General features: G+C 34.5%; 1 protein-coding gene across 1 annotated transcript in view; it reads right to left on the reverse strand.

Annotated features, from left to right (window-relative positions):
- LOC107045530 (trafficking kinesin-binding protein milt) overlaps positions 1–16565 on the reverse strand; it is a gene marked incomplete at its 3' end in the record, with an annotated part of 72930 nt that extends 56365 nt beyond the window's left edge. Inside the window, exon 1 of the mRNA XM_015267835.1 lies at positions 16227–16565. The remainder of the gene's footprint in view (positions 1–16226) is intronic.
- Between the last annotated feature and the right edge of the window lie 523 nt (positions 16566–17088).

A 17088-nucleotide genomic window follows, 5' to 3' on the forward strand; every position in this document is an offset into this window, starting at 1 on the left:
TATGGTGGAGTCGATATCATTGACTCGCAGTTAGAGGAGGAGAGCACAGACGATGTTATTAATGACGTGAAAAGCGAGCACATGGTCCCTGCCACAGATCCAGTACCTGTCACCGGAAATATTGGACTAACGTTGAATGCAGCACTGAATTCTTCGATCCCCAAAACATGTTACCTGGACGAGGCACATATTGTGGAAATTTTCTATCACTGGATAAAATGCTGCTTATATTCTAACGAAATTTCAATTCGTGAGGTGGACAGAGAGGAACTGTTTAACCTGGTGCGAGCCGTACATCCCGATTTATTAGAAGCTGATGAGAAATTCGATCCTCTGGAGTGTGGATTCCAGATCAGTAGGATTGTGAGAGACGGTGTCACCTTGTTGCACATATACATCAAAGAAGATGGTAGCAGGCTGTTTGAATTTCCATCGATTGATTCTGCAACAGCTCAACCTCACACTCTTCTTTTCGATTGTGGAGACCTAAATGGCGACTGCAATGGTGTTTTTGGAGTTGGAGCCCTGCCTTATTGCAACGATCAATGTAATCCAAGGATTCGCTGGTATAGAAATGGTGATCTTTATAAGCAAGGGAAATGTTATAACAGAGGCATAACGATGTATAAAAATTTTGGTACCAGAACCATCTCCAGTGGTGTAATTATATCAGGGTGAGTGACTCGTTTGAGACAGTCACAACCGTTGAACTTAGTTGTCAGTTTATCGAGTTATCACTTTCATAGCGACAGGTGTAGCCGTTCTATACCATCATTTCTATACCAGCGAATCCTTGGATTACATTGATCGTTGCAATAAGGCAGGGCTCCAACTCCAAAAACACCATTGCAGTCGCCATTTAGGTCTCCACAATCGAAAAGAAGAGTGTGAGGTTGAGCTATTGCAGAATCAATCGATGGAAATTCAAACACCCTGCTACCATCTTCTTTGATGTATATGTGCAACATTGGTGACACCGTCTCTCACAATCCTACTGAAATGGAATCCACACTCCAGAGGATCAAATTTCTCATCAGCTTCTAATAAATCGGGATGTTCGGCTCGCACCAGGTTAAACAGTTCCTCTTTGTCCACCTCACGAATTGAAATTTCGTTAGAATATAAGGAGCATTTTATCCAGTGATAGAAAATTTCCACAATATGTGCCTCGTCCAGGTAACATGTTTTGGGGATCGAAGAATTCACTGCTGCATTCAACGTTAGTCCAATATTTCCGGTGACAGGTACTGGATCTGTGGAAGGGACCATGTGCTCGCTTTTCACGTCATTAATAACATCGTTTGTGCTCTCCTCCTCTAACTGCGAGTCAATGATATCGACTCCACCATATTCTAGGAGGACAGGACGGGGAGAACCATCAATGGGTTTTAAAAATGATTGGGAGATTTCTGCTAATTCACTCTTCTTGTTGCGACGTCCGAGGCCAGCTGGAAGGTTGGTGGACGCACAGACCGTCGGAAGCGATCGAGATACTGAAGACGTGAGGTGTTGTGAACTCGAAGAAGTCTCAAGAGCACGCGAAGCAATCGTGTCTCCCAGAGAAGCAGTAACAGTTATCTCATCTCGAGATGGACGAACTGAAGACCCCGGTGGATTAGAACTAACACCATCAACGATCCCTGTCATCTCAGTTAGCAGTGCAAAAGTCAATGGCCAGGATTTCTTCTGTTGTTATTTCATTTGTTCTTTTGGAACAGAGCTCGATGATGCTGTGGAATTCTTCGAGTACTGATTTCTCTTGGGAATCACTGGAGATGGCTCTGGAGAACTCCCTCCTTTTAAAATATCGTCTTTGGGTTCACTATATAAATATAGTCTGCTTTTGGAGATGTTGAATTTTGAATCTCCAACGTACTTCCAGAAATCGCACGTTTGATTCTGTCCGTCTTTGAAACCCATCATGAAATTCTCCCTGAATGTTCCAATGGAGAACGTATTGTCATCTGAATTCCAAGCATTGCCATCAGCAAAAGTAGCTTGGCCCAATCGACAAATGTCCTCAGCAAGATATTCTGACGATCTGCTCAGTGCAATAGTGGCCAGTCCATTAAAAGGAGATTTGATTTGGGTAGGAGTACTTTGACCCTGGAATTTGTGGAATCTACCCAACTGCAGATTCACTGCTGCAGATGCTGGACGTCCAGATGGACGATTCGTTAAAGCTGGAGGGGAGTCGTTGGGATCATTTGCTTTCTTTTTTTTAGCTGATTTCAACCCGCTTGTCTTTCAACTCCTTTACAAGTTCTACGATTCGTTTCTTTTTTTGCAGTTGAGGTCCACAAGGGTTAGGTCCAATACGCACCTCATAACGTTTGATGTTGGGATTAAGCCGAATTTCTCCGTCCACAATACGTAACCCACGCGGCATTTCCCTTATCATCAATATATAGCAAATGTTGAGCTGCGGAAATACTGTTGGAGATCGTTCAGGTTTAAATTCCCATTAGAATTCACTGGGAGTCCAATCTTCTTTCCGAAGTGAGTAACCAAAACTTCGTCCATCTGGAAAGAATACAAAATTGCAGACTTCAAAAAAATTTCAAAAGGAATTTTCTCACAAATCCAATAACAACCGACATAATTACAGAAATAACAAACATGGAATTTTTTACTTTTTTACCATGTGAATGTGTAGAGAACCTTTTCATTTAGCAAATATTTGGGGTCCCCTTCGGTTCATCTAAAAATGTTAAAAGACATTTTTGGCGAGCACATGATGCTCTACAAGGAATGTCTTCAGAAATTCTCCCCAAAACCCAATAATTACTGGGATAATTCATTAATGATAAGAGATAAAGAGATTTTAATTTTTTTCTTTCAATGGAATATTTAGTCCCTTTTCATTTGGCAAATGTTTGAGGTCCCCTTCGGTTCATCTAAAAATGTTAAAAGACATTTTTTGGCGAGCACATGATGCTCTACAAGAAAATGTCTTCAGAAATTCTCCCCAAAACCCAATAATTACTGAGATAATTCATTAATGATAAGAGGTAAAGAGATTTTAATTTTTTTCTTTCAATGGAATATTTAGTCCCTTTTCATTTGTCAAATGTTTGAGGTCCGCTTCGGTTCATCTAAAAATGTTAAAAGACATTTTCTGGGGAGCACATGGTTCTGTATAATGGCCCATACATGGTAGAGAACTACATGCCCCCAGAAAATGTTTCTCTCCAGAAATTCCCCCCAAACCCAATAATAACTGAGATTATTGTGTAAACAATAAGCATGTCACATGCTACATTCGATTTTTTTTGTGATCAGAGTATTTTGATGCGAATGATTTCATAAAATCGTATTAGTTTGAAGGTTATGGTGCATACGTACACCTCACAATCATGAATAATTTGTGAAATTATATCTTTACATACCTTTGGATAAAGAACGACGTTGCTTCTGCTCATTAAGTCCTTCTGTTGCAAAACAATTCTCGGGATTTATTTCGAAATANTATCTTTACATACCTTTGGATAAAGAACGACGTTGCTTCTGCTCATTAAGTCCTTCTGTTGTAAAACAATTCTCGGGATTTATTTCGAAATATTTATCGTGATGTCCTTCGCTACTATTGTCCATCAAATAGGATCGGGCAGCGTCAAGGCAAGCCAAGCCAACCAAGCCAACCAAGCCAAGATTACGACGGACTATGTCAGTAACCCAAAATGCACCTGGGTTTCACACTCTCTCCGCTCGATGGCACGACCGGGCTTCCGTACATTACCGATTTCGCTCGTCGACCTGTCGCCGTTCATGGCCAGAGCAAGATTTTCATCTTCAAGGAGTAGGCCAGTCAAATTACGGTTTGGAAATCAAGGATGATACAAAGAGAAAAACCATGGAATATCATGCGGAAGAATGATGTGACATAGATACTAAGTTTTTGGGATTGTACCAAACCGGGAAATTGTTTAAAAACATTCAAAACTGCAAAACTACGCGTCCACGCGACCTTTTTTGGTTTACGCCGACGAAACCGTGATAGATAGGATACAAATGCATAGGACTTAATTTGTAGAGCATGAAATTTCCTACAAAAAAGTCACTGGCGGCGTTTTCTTAATTTCAACCGTCAAGTCGCCAAGCGCGCTCAAAGTTGAACTACGACAAAACTGATTCGCCGCCAACGCCGAAAAGTCCATTTTAGTTGCAAAATGCAAATCATTTAGGAAAAAGTTGAGTAAAAAATCTGAAAAATATCAGGATGCATCTTGACCCTTCACAGAATGTCTCCAGGAGGGGAAATTTTTTAAAAAACATTTTTCGATTTTTGAAGAGTCCCCATTTTTTTCTTTTTTTTTCCCCTAAATCTCAAATAATTCATAGCTAAGTATTGACAATATAAAAAAATACCAAGATATCAAAAAATTTAAAAAAAAATCAAAGAATTTTGTTAGACACTGAAAAAATGACAAAAATCGAAAACTTTTTCTTTTATTATTAAAAATGTACGTTAACAAATGCCAAGAAAAATTCAAGATTGATGCCAATGACTCAAGTTTGGGGTAAAGCTACCGAGCTTGATCAAAAAATTTTCCAGATAATATATTGAAAAAACAGGAATTTTTTAGTTTATCAACAAATAATAAGTTAAATATGAAAGTTGAGTGAAAAGGTCAAAAGAGTGAAAATAAAGAGGAGAGAACGAGAAAAAATCACCTTTTGTTCTTATTCCAAGAAGATAACTGGATCAAAAGTTATGTTATGGCAAATTTTGTTTAAAAAATAAAAAAAAAAGAGAAAAATGGGGACTCATGAAAAATCTAAAAATGTTTTGAAAAAAATTTCCTCTCTGGAGACATTCTGTGAAGGGTCAAGATGCATCCTGATTTTTTTCTGATTTTTTAATCAACTTTTTCATAAATTATTTGCATTTTGCAAACTAAATTGGACTTTTCGGCGTTGGCGGCGAAGCAGCTTTTTCGTAGTTCAACTTTGAGCGCGCTTGGCGGCTTGACGGTTGAAATTACGAAAATGCCGCCAGTGACTTTTTTGTAGGAAATTTCATGCTCTACAAATTGCGTCTTATGCTTTTTTATCCTATCTATCACGGTTTCCTCGGCGTAAAGCAAAGAAGGTCGCGTAGACGCTTAATTTTGCAGTTTTGAATTTTTTTTTAACAACTTCCCGGTTTGCTATAATCCCAAAAAATTAGTATGTTTCATATCATTCTTCCGCATGATATCTCATGGTTTTTATCCTTCTTCTATCATCCTTGATTTCGGCCGAAGAAAAGTCCTTATTTAACTGGCCTAGAGCTCACGCTACTTCAACTGCCCGCGCGTCACACTGAGAGAAATTTTTCATGAAAATTACCCTACCGTTCTATAAAAGTGTATCATGAGTCATCGTTTCTTCATTTCTATCCCGAAATTTAGTAAAAATTAATATATGATGATCAAATTTTATTCTATGTAAGAGAAATTTTATCCTGACACATAATAAATTTTACCCTTCCAGTCCAGTAATTTTTATGTAGATAACAACGAAAATTCTAGAACGGTTGGTAAATTTTACTCTACCGGCACGGTAATTTTTATTTTTATCAGGAGAAAATTTCTCTAACGTATAATAAAATTTGATCATCATATATTAACTTTTACTAAATTTCGGGATAGAAATGAAGAAACGATGACTCATGATACACTTTTCTACAACGGTAGGGTAATTTTTATCAAAAATTTCTCTCCGTGCAGCTGATCCCGTCAATCGGTATTATTGATTTTCTTTTGATGTCGTTCTGTTTTGTTTTTCTTTTTTAGCCGTAGGGGAGTACTTGTGGTGCGAGCCACCATCAATTTCCGAATTATTCCGAATTTCATATAAAGCGTCTCGAATATTCTGTATTCTGTTACGTTCGAGACAAACATTAAGTTATCCTTGTCCTTCACGAAATTTCTGGACAATTCTCGAACCTAGCATAATAAAAGGTATTTAAACTCTCACGCTCCCGACCAAAAATGTTCAGTACGATTTGAGTCTCGATTGTAAACAGATCTTACGTGCTAAATACAAACGCCTGTCTTATTTCAATCACGAGTCTTCATTTCGCTACACGCACCTAATCACATTTTTTAAATTTTCATGGAATTTTTTTCAAAGCTCTCAGTGAGTTCTACATTTTTCATATTTTGTGTTTTTTCGATTAATCACGCCCTGAGCTCGTAATTTCCATTAGTTTATAACTGTTAGAAAAAAATGAAAGTACTAGTGGCTGTTTTTCTTACTGATCGATAGCTTTCACTATTTAAGTAAAACTTTGTCAATAGTTTTCATGCTTTTGGATGATGTATTTATAAAAAAATAACGTAGTACAGTATCCTTCTGTGATAACTGTAGTGCATCAGTAGCGTTTCAGGCGGCAGAGTGGGGGTAGGGCAAACCCACGTTTAGGCAAACTCACATTAATCTAAATGTGGCGGGGATATTCCTTCAACACATAGAGTCAATTATATTTATTTCTCATAACTTCATCCTACAGGAATGTTTTTTGAAGCATTTTAACCAATTTTATGAGTATTCATTGCGATTGAAAAGATATATAAAAAGGGGGAAAATTTGTCTTAATTAAAAAATTATTCCAAAACGTTAATAAACGGTTTTTTTTTTATTAACGCTGGAAACCCTTCGCAGGTTTGTTCAACAAAAAAAGAAATATTTAATTGATAGTTACAAGCACATTTGATATGTTCATTTACATTTTTATATACAGATGATTTTTTACTTAAATTCTCAAGTTATTTTTCATTGCAAAATCATGTATGACAGTGAGAGCGTTAATGTTCGGTTCTAGAAGAAAAGATCTCATAATATATGGAAAATAGCACTTCATTGCACGTACTTTTTTAATCAGTTCTTGCCTGTTCGTTTCATACTTCGAGCATTGCCAGAAAATGTGATCTAGGTCCTGTTCGGGATATCCACAGTCGCATGGGGCTTGTCGCACATACTCTACCCTCGACAGGGAGCTCAGTAAGTTGTAATGATTGCTCCGACACCGGTTAACAAACACAATGAGCTGTCGCTTAAGATTTCTACGAAAATACCACATATGTTTTTTGTTCTTGTAGAAGTACTTGAAGTAGACTAGTCCTTTTTCGTTACTTTGGTCCAGGACTACATTTATGGTATTTCGTTCAAAGTCACCTCTGAAGGTCTCTATAAAGTCTGTGAATGGAGTAGACCTCACTGGCTGTTGACGAGTGTGTAGCTTCTTTTGCTGCTCGTTGCTGATCGTTGATGAGTTTGTAAGATTTCGTTGTATTTCTTCTTCAGTTCCAAAACATATTTATTGGTTCTTATACTCAATTTAGGATTCTGTAGGCTCTGTAGGGCACTTAGTGAGTCCGAAAATATAAGAATGTCTTCGAACGGGATAAACTGTTTACTTATAATTTTTTGTAACAATTTTCATCAATCAGATTGGTTTTCAAAATTGCGTGAATTATATAACTTGCAAGTTTCGATAAAATGATAACCTGTACAATATAATCGTTATGATACTAGTCTTAGAAGTCCTTACTGACTAGTGAACAAAAATCACAGTTCATTTACATGGATAATTTTACAATCTGTTTCCAAATACAACTTTTTATTATTTTATCATTGTCGTTAATATTCTAGGGGAGTAGCTAATAATTTTCTTCAAATACATTCATCATAAACATCATAAACACTATTAATAAGGTATGGATCATGGGATTTTGGATGAAATGAATATACAATACTATTGCATTGTCAATTCGCAACGCTCTTAAACGGATGGTCGTCAAATTGCAGAGATATGATAGACTTGATATTGCCGCTAATGTGTTTTGGCGAGACACTGTTTCTTTTACATTCAAGTAAGAATACTCGTCTATTTTTCATTCCTGCAAGCTTCATTAAATTGTTCTGCCAGTCTTTAATCATTGTGCATGGTTGGTTACCGTACATCGTTCTAACTTTCTCGAAAAACCCCTTCTCATTACAATTTGTTCTGTTGTTCATATCCATAACGATTGTATAAACACTATTCTCCAAATTTTCAATAAATTCTGCTTGATAAAAATTAGAACATTTTGAAGAACATTTACAAAGATCACTGTATTTAATTCATTAGAGTAACCTGATGCCATGGTACAAAAATACTGATCAGCTATTCTACAGCTGAGATTCCATCCAAAAAAACAGGGAGCAAGACGCGATTTTCCACTGTCTAATCACTACAAAGTGGATCTTTTGATATAATTTCAGGAGTGATCGCATCCATTCATTTACTTGCCAACATGCTCTCTTAATATATTGAATCAATTCTGCTTCCCTAGATCCGACACCGTGGTCATCCCTGGGGAAAAGAGACAATTTCCCTTAGCATATTCAAATTATATTAATATTAGATCCCTCTGAGGATTAACGAACCCTGCTTATTTATTTTTCTGTGGGGAAATTGGTTACAATCCTTCAGCAATTGTAAATAACTCCAGTAGTCGCGATTATTGCTTACTTGTGGATGATCTATTGGTACGGGTATTCTTACTTTCAAAATCATGAATTGGAGGAGAGTATTTTTATGGATTTGAGAAAAACTTTGTCTCAAGTGCTAAAAATAATTTTTCTGTGATATTTTTGCATTAGCATGTAAGGAGAACTAAGACGCATATATACTGTAAAGATTATTATTTTATCGAAAGTTGCAATTTATGTATAATTCACGAACTTTGATAATCAACGTGATTGATGAAGAACGTTATTAAAGAAAAGAAGTACACAGTTTCCCAAGGTTTTTGAATGTTTCATTAATTATAATAATTTTTCGTCCCTTTAATCTCAAGGAATACTTATGGAATTGATTAAACTGCTTCAAAAAACATTCTTGTAGAATGGAGTTGTGAGAAATAAATATAATTGATCTTATATGTTGAATGAATATTCCCGCCAGTCTTGTAAATTACAGTGAGTTTGCCTAATCCCTTTGTTCCCGCAAATATATTCGATATTTATCTTACATCAATGCCACATATTTCCCCTGACTATATATTTTGTCCATGAAGAAAATAAAAATCTCAGTATATGATTAATGATCGAAGCAAAACCTTTCAAAAACCAAACAAAAGGAGTTATTAAAATGTCCAAAACCTAATACATAAAATATCAAAGAACTTTGACCCAATAAATTGAATCGCCTCTTTCACCACTACCAGACATTCACGTGGATTTGCCTTACCCCCACTCTGTTGCCTGAAGCGCTACTGATGCACCACAGTCATCACGAAAGGATTTCACACGACATTATTTTTTTTTAATGAAAACATCATCCAAAAAGATGAAAACTATGTACAAAATTTCATGTCAATAATGAAAACTATCAATCAGTAAGAAAAACAGCCACTAGTACTTTCTTTTCTTCATAACACTTATAAACTAGTTGAAATTACAAGCTCAGAACGTGATAAATCGAAAAAACCCAAACGACAAAAAATGTAGAACTCACTAAGAATTTTATGAGAAATTCAAAAAAGTTGACCATTTCCTCACAAATCAGGAAAAACGCCTTTTCAAAGGCTTTTTCAGTGTTTTTCTTATATGCGCCCCACTCGAAATACAAAGAAACCACTTGAAAAATTTGATCTACGTGTCAAAATCTATAGCTTAAAAAAATAAAATTAGCCACTAGTACGTCAACAATCACTTCGTGAACGAAAATCAGGGCTATTTGCAGATCTATGAGCTTTATATAGAAACCAACTCCACACATGCGTCCTAACCAACAAAATCAATCGTCCTCGGATTGTTGCGGTGTTACAGCACCATCAAGAATTATTTATCCGTAGTAGAGACAAAAGTGCATGTAAAAAACGATAAAAAATGAATGAGATTATTCTCCTGAATGATCCGGAAGGTATGAGAGTTGGAGCAAGTGAGGAGTTCGTTGCAATGGAGCAAAAATTGTTACTCCACGCACGGAAAAATTTAATGAGAAAACCTAGCGAATTCGATAGAAAATTCTACTGGATTGCTATGTTGTAGAGAAAAATTCGACCAAATTTTTTAAATTGTTTCGTAATTATTGGCCTCTGTTTTTTAACTGTGTAATATTTCATGATTTGTTTGTTTGTAGAAGTTAAGTTAATAAAACAAGCAGGGTGGAACACCTATTCGGCAGAAGCCATGTGACTGTTTCTTTATGTGTTATTAGTCTTTTTTTCTACCAATTCCATTGGTAATAAGCTTCCGAATGGATCCGTAGTAGTTCCAATTTCAACAATGAGAATTGGCAATTCCTATTCAACTTCCCGACTTTATCTGATGGATATTATCTTTAAAAAACTAATGAATATTTCATTTTTATTCTCCATTTTTTTTTTCATTTATTAATTTTTTAATATTCTCACTTTTTTGAAATGTTTTCGTCAATAGTATCAATCATACAGGGTAGTTGAGATTAATTAGCATTGCAAAAACTATCATTCTTTTATCTTTAATTCTACTCCACGGACGCGTCACGCCTTTTTGTATTTCATTTTATTATCTTTTTCGCCACTAAATCTTTAATAAACACTCATTTATTATGAAACCGACTAATATTTAACAATATAATATAAAATAGAAATGAGCATAATTTTTTAGAAAAAACGGTTTTTAGATATATGGCTCTATGCCATGATGTACTGAATCGATCGACCCAAAATTTTGTACAGAAGTGAGACCCGATAATACTGATTATTACACTGTTAAAAAATTACACTTGAAATTTCAAGTGAAAACGCTTGAAATTTTTAACGACAAATTTACATGAAATTTTTGAATTCTAAAATTCTTTATTGACGAATCAGTTAATTTCTTAAATATTCAAGTAATTCTCGATTTTCAGGTGCATATGGTACTGAAAAACCTTGAAAATGTTGAAAATTCCGGCAATAACTTCTCTGAATTTTCAGTCTATTGAAAATTGAATGGTATGTGATGTTCAATTTTCACAATGAGTTTGAAAATTCAAGCTTTCATTGAAAAATTAATAATCGTTCAACATGAAAAATCCAATTTTCTTGAATTTTCGAGATGAATGAGAAATTTAGTGAACGTTTTTAATTGAAATTGAATTCAAACGCACAACATTGAAAATTCAGATGATATTATGACTGAAATTTCAAGAAATTTCTAACAGTGTAGCTAAAATTTTATGAGGTTTATTCCAACTTTTACGCAGATTACGGGACGTCAAATCCACTATAAGATGAAAAAATAGATGAACTTGAATATCTCGGAAACTTTGTATGGACGGGTACTCATATTTGGATTGATCTCGATATGTGGCGAGTACTTTAAAAAAAAAATTAAAATTGGACCAGTATTTTAGATCTTGAGCAAAATAGTTTTTCACAAAAAGTTGAATATCTTCTCAACTACTTGGTCAGTTTCGCCTACTCACGAACTCATCCTGTAATATCATAAGAGCTAGAATCTCACCAAATTTCAATATCCTATCTCAATTTTTTCGGGAGTTATCGTGTTCACATCAATTTTATCATGGAAATGAAAAATGCTTATTATCATCAAACTGTCCCCACTTTCGTAGGGATATTATGACTTGATTTGATAGATATTATCACAAGGAACACTTTGACATAAAAAAAATTCAATTAGGTCACGTAGTTTTCGAGACGTTAAGGAAAAACAATTTTTGAGAAATTGCTGTATCTCAAAAACTACCCGACCAATTGGGCTGAAACTGCGTCCAGAGCTGCTCCCGAATGATAGCAATTATGTGACAAAATTTCAGATTTATAGCTGCAACTTTACTTATCTATTTGTTGAGATTTATAAAAAATTTCCGAAAAATGTGCACACACATACGGACATACATACACACATTTTCTAAGAACATATCTTCACGTTTCATGACATTCTACATCATTTTCAAGCAAAATTAGAAGATCGTAAAAATGACCGATCACAAGGCTTCCATTCAGAAGCAATATGCCCTTGACGAGGACCCCGCAAAGGAGGTCGAAATATTAGGCTTAATCCAAATGATTAGATCAATTTTTTACCATTTGGACACATAGATTTCATCGCCGCAAATTAGCGAATGACCACAAAGGCCGATAACTAAGAAATAATTGGATTTCTATTGAACTTCTATTAAAAATTCTATGAGTTTTTGAATCATTCTATTGAGGAATTTCACCACTTTACTGCGCGTTCTTTTTAAGCAGGAAATTTTTAATAGAAACTATTTCATAGAAAAAATCGGAGGAATTTTATTTAATTGTTTTAGTTATTGATTTATTTTTTAAGGTTCTCCATGCCTTTTTCTTTTCTGTTCATTAAAAGAATCGAACAAAAAAACTAAGTCACAGAATTTAATAGAAAATAGCTCAATAGAATAAATTGTGTAGAAAAATTCATTTCTTTTGATTTATTCTATAAAATATCTTCTATTGAACATTTCTATCGGAGAAAACACGCAGATGTGCCGCGAAATTTATCAATAGAGTCTACCAAAAAATCATAGCAAATTCAGTAGAATTTCGATAGAATTTTCTAGCAAATTCGCAAGGTTTTTCCGTTAATTTTTCCAGAAGAATCGAGCCATCAATTGAAAAATTGGTGGATCGATTTCTATTGAACTTATTTTGCAAATTTTACTAATTGTTGGTCGATTCTATTAAATCACGCTGCAGCTTTACTGCGTGTTTTTGTGGAATGTAGAATAGAATAAATAGAATTGTTCCTATTCTACATTTTCAATAAAATAGTTTTCATTGACCATTTCTATTCGACGAAACACGTAAATATGCTGCCGAATTTTTCAATAGAATCCACCGAAAACTAATAGAAAGTTCTGTAGAAATCGAATAGAATTTCCTAGCGAATTCGTCAAGTTTTTCAATGGAAGATTTTCGTACGTGTCTTTTAGATCAAATTCAACCCTGTCTTTTCCTGGTTTCTTTCTTCTTTCTAGTTTTGAGTTTCTAGTTTTGATGAACCAATAATTAAAATTATTGATTAATTGATTTGATTTTCTTTTTATTATCACATAATTTCATTGTGATTTTTTCTTTAGATATTTTTTAAACTCGAACAATTTGCCGTCCTCGCCTTCGGCTCGGACTTCACACTCGCCCACACGAAGAGAATGTAAAATAAAAACCATACCAAAACGACGTTAAAATTTGATTCATCTCGACGGAATTTTTACTTGTGCCAAATTAAATTTTACTTTTATTCTATCACTTTCGACTATACCTACTCGCCCTTTTTCCGATGTTCAACAGTCAATTTTGAGTGTGGCGGGTATGGTCGTCGATTACTATATGGTCCATAGTAAAAAACTATTTCATATTTGTTCGTGTAAGACCGCGCTTCACGGCCTTATATCAAAATATTATATTGCGAACAAATCTGAAAAGTCACTAACTGCAGTAAGAAGTCTACTCTAGCCCATTGTCTGTCAAGAAATCATTCGTCCATAAAAAATATTCTATTTTACTAGAGTGTTTGTTTATGGGGGGTTTGCAGCACAAGTCGAGAAGGCACTTGAGCTCCAAACAGAAACTTCCATTACAACTACTGATTTCGGAATACGTACTGAAGAAGTTTACTTTCCTGTTTTTTTCCAGGGCGGGGGGAGGAGGTGGCGACTTTTTGAAGAATGCGTGAAATCTAAATTGACGCGTTAAAGTCTAACTGTGAGAAATATATCGAGGAATGTAATCAGATGTAGATATTGCTGCCATGATTAGAAGATGAATGAATTTAAAGATGTGCGTTGTGATGTATTCTGTGTGATTCCAATCTACGTTCCTCCATACACCACCTCAGCGATAACGCCATAATGGTCATATAGCCATTATAAAGGAAATGCAACGTAATATACTGCAGTGACAAACTAGCATTTCGTTTATTTGTGTGTTATTGCTTTCATAAATGAATTTGTTTCACGCACGATTTTGAACTTTTTACATCCTCTTGGCAAAAGATTATGGTCGTATAGAACTTTCATAGAAAAGTGAGTTTCCGATACAGGTGACACAAAATATGTAATTGAAAAAAATTGAAATCAACAAAAAATAACTGATGAACTTGACCTTACGTCAAGACCTTGAGTCACCTTGGGAATTTGAGGAAGGTCGTTTATGAGATTGCTCTAACCAATCTAGCTGTCGATTTGAAGGGAAAAGCTCTAAATGGAATGTAAGTCGACCAAATGCCCGCAAACCCCTCTCATAGCTTTGAAAACAGTACGGGAGAATGTCAAATGTTAAAAATGTTGAAAATTAAAAAATTTTCATCAGAATTTTCCATGTCAAATCCCGGAAAATTGTTATCATGTTTAATTTCCACTGAATTCTCAAGAAATCTTGTCATTGAAAAATCAAATATTCCATTGTTTTTGTGTTAGAATGATCTGAAAATCAATTTCTTTGTGAAAATTTGAAAAAATCAGGAAAATTCAAGGAAAAATTAAAAATTCATGTCATTTTGTTTCTAAACATTCATGCTCCATTGAGAATTCAATTAAGTTGTGAAATTTGCATCTCACTGTCACTGAAAAGTCATAAATTTCCTTGAATTCTACCTAAAACTAGAAATTTTATAACCATTTTTCTCCTAAATCGGATACAATGTCGCTCTCATAGGAATTACTACCGTATTTTCCAGGAAACTTCGAGAAATTTCTAACGGTGTACTTTTCAATCGTATAGTCCTCAAACTTTAGAGGTTTGTATCTTGGCAAAAAAAAAGCACGACTGTGGAGCCGATTTCATTCGTTAGATTGAACATTATTCTTCTCCAATACGGAGTTTAATTTTTTTTTCATGGGATAGTTTCTGCGCTATTATGATAAGAAGATGGAAAAACCCATGCTTTTCATACGGCGTGAAAATTAATGAACTTTGACCGAATCCCAATACTCCCAATTTTTTACATGATAGCCCATTTGTTCAAGAATGGAATGGTCATTATGGAATGATTTTCCGGATCTGAGAAGGAACACTGTCGTAAAATAGTAACGGAATGCAGCTAGAGTAATAATATCTTTTCCAGAAAATTTCAACAATTGTTATAAACTTTTCAGGTCTATTGTTATGCATATTTACATAAAAGCATCAAATATTCCGTTGTCCGTAAATTGCAATTATCCCCATTCCAATTGGTGATTTCTTATTGAAGATAGCCGAATGATATTTTTATTTAAAAAATCAATTGTTCAAAAAGTGAAATTTTTGTTTAACTACTCCATTCTTGAATAAGTGGGCTATCATGTAAAAAATTGGAATAATTTTTGAAAAAAAATTGAGGTCCTGGGACTCGGTCAAAGGTCATTAATTTTCACAGCGCATGAAAAACATGGGTTTTTTCATCATCTTATCATGATAACGCAGAAACTATTGGATGAAAAAAAAAGAAACTGCATTGGAGTGGAGTAATATTCAGTCTAACGAATGAAATTGGCTCTATAATCGTGTGATTTTTTTTCGTGAAAATACAAGCCTACAATATTTGCGGACTACAGTTCTGAAAAGGATAGTGGTAACGCAGACTGAAGTACCATTTTTATATACGTATTACTGGTTCATGACACATTCCTTAAAAATCTTCAATATTCTATTTTTTGTGAGGTTCAACTCTTTTTCTATACAAATCCTTAAGTGCCGTGTTCACAGAACATTGTAGATCACTTGAACAAAATACGAATTAAAAAACAGACATTTATTGGGTGCTAGAGTTGAAATACTTGAAGTTTAGCATGTAAAGTTTCATTAAGTGTCAATTAATTTCTCAAATGATTATTACATTCGCCTTTTCAGATTTTATTTTTTTACTGCAAGAATAAAATTTAATGGTTTTCTCCCAACTAGATTTTCTACGGTTTGGAGAAGATAAAATAAGTGAAATCAAATGTTTAGAGTTCCACTTATGTTAATATCGATTCATGAAATTAAGAAATAATTTTAAATTCCTAATTTGCTATTTCGTTCTTCAATGAAAGAAAAAAACGAGTAAAGAGGAATATATTGATTCAATTTAGAGACTTTGAACAGAAGTTGCATAATATGATATCATCTTGAGGAATCGTCAGCTGTTAGAGGGTCTGTTGTCACTGTCATTTTCCCCCGGTGAATTGAAACAATGAACCAATCACGTGTCATTTTAACCCGAATCGCTTAATTATTAATTTCCAATTTAATTTTGTGCTCGATTATGAATTTCGAAAGACTCACATGAGGAATTTCTGGACAGTCGAATGATTTATTTACCATTAAAGATTGATGATATATAGGTATCACACCCTAGGTATTATGATGCCGCCAGGTGCATGCCGAAGTTGTTCTCATATATTCCACAATGTGCGTTACACGATGAAAATTATTTCCTTGGTGTGAATCCTACTGTGCAATTTTCCATTGATTGAGATATCACAGTTGCAATAAAGGCCCGGATAAAGTAACAAAATTGGTAGATATTCGGTGCCAGATTGGGGAGATGATTTTAGCGATGTACTTGCTGTCGTTATTAAACTGAGTCACTACAGTTTTACGCTTGCACTGAATCAATCCACCATTTTCCTTGGCTTCAACGTGAAGTGGGGAACGCTTTGGAATATGAACTGAATCGCTGGATCGAGGAAATGATGCCGTTTGCGCGGAAAAATTAAAATCAAGTAACTTTCCTAACGGGATGCTAAAAAAATTTATTCCATTCTTTTTTCTTCAATTTTTTTCATACGTCCTCCGTTAGAAAACAGTCCAGCTGGATAAGCATGGTGAATCTGTCCTCAGCGAATTTTAATGCGATAATTTTTTCACATAGTTATCACCTAAAATACCAATTTTGTGCCAAATTTCAGATCATTATATTGATTCCCTGAATTTTAATGGTGAAAAAACTGGTTTTTTCAAATTCTTCTTGTCTTGCGTACTTAAAAGTTGAATAAAAACTGAAAAAATTATGAAAAATCAAAGACATCTTAGGATTGAAGAAAACATTTTTTGTTTTATTTTTTATTGTTAAATGATATTTTTAATTGGCTTTTCTGACTTTTCAAAAATCATTCTGATAACTATAGATTGTTCTTCTGAGTTT

The sequence above is a fragment of the Diachasma alloeum genome, unplaced genomic scaffold (genome assembly GCF_001412515.2).
Source record: "Diachasma alloeum isolate Michigan unplaced genomic scaffold, Dall2.0 Dall_scaffold_00981, whole genome shotgun sequence".
NCBI classification, from domain to species: domain Eukaryota; kingdom Metazoa; phylum Arthropoda; class Insecta; order Hymenoptera; family Braconidae; genus Diachasma; species Diachasma alloeum.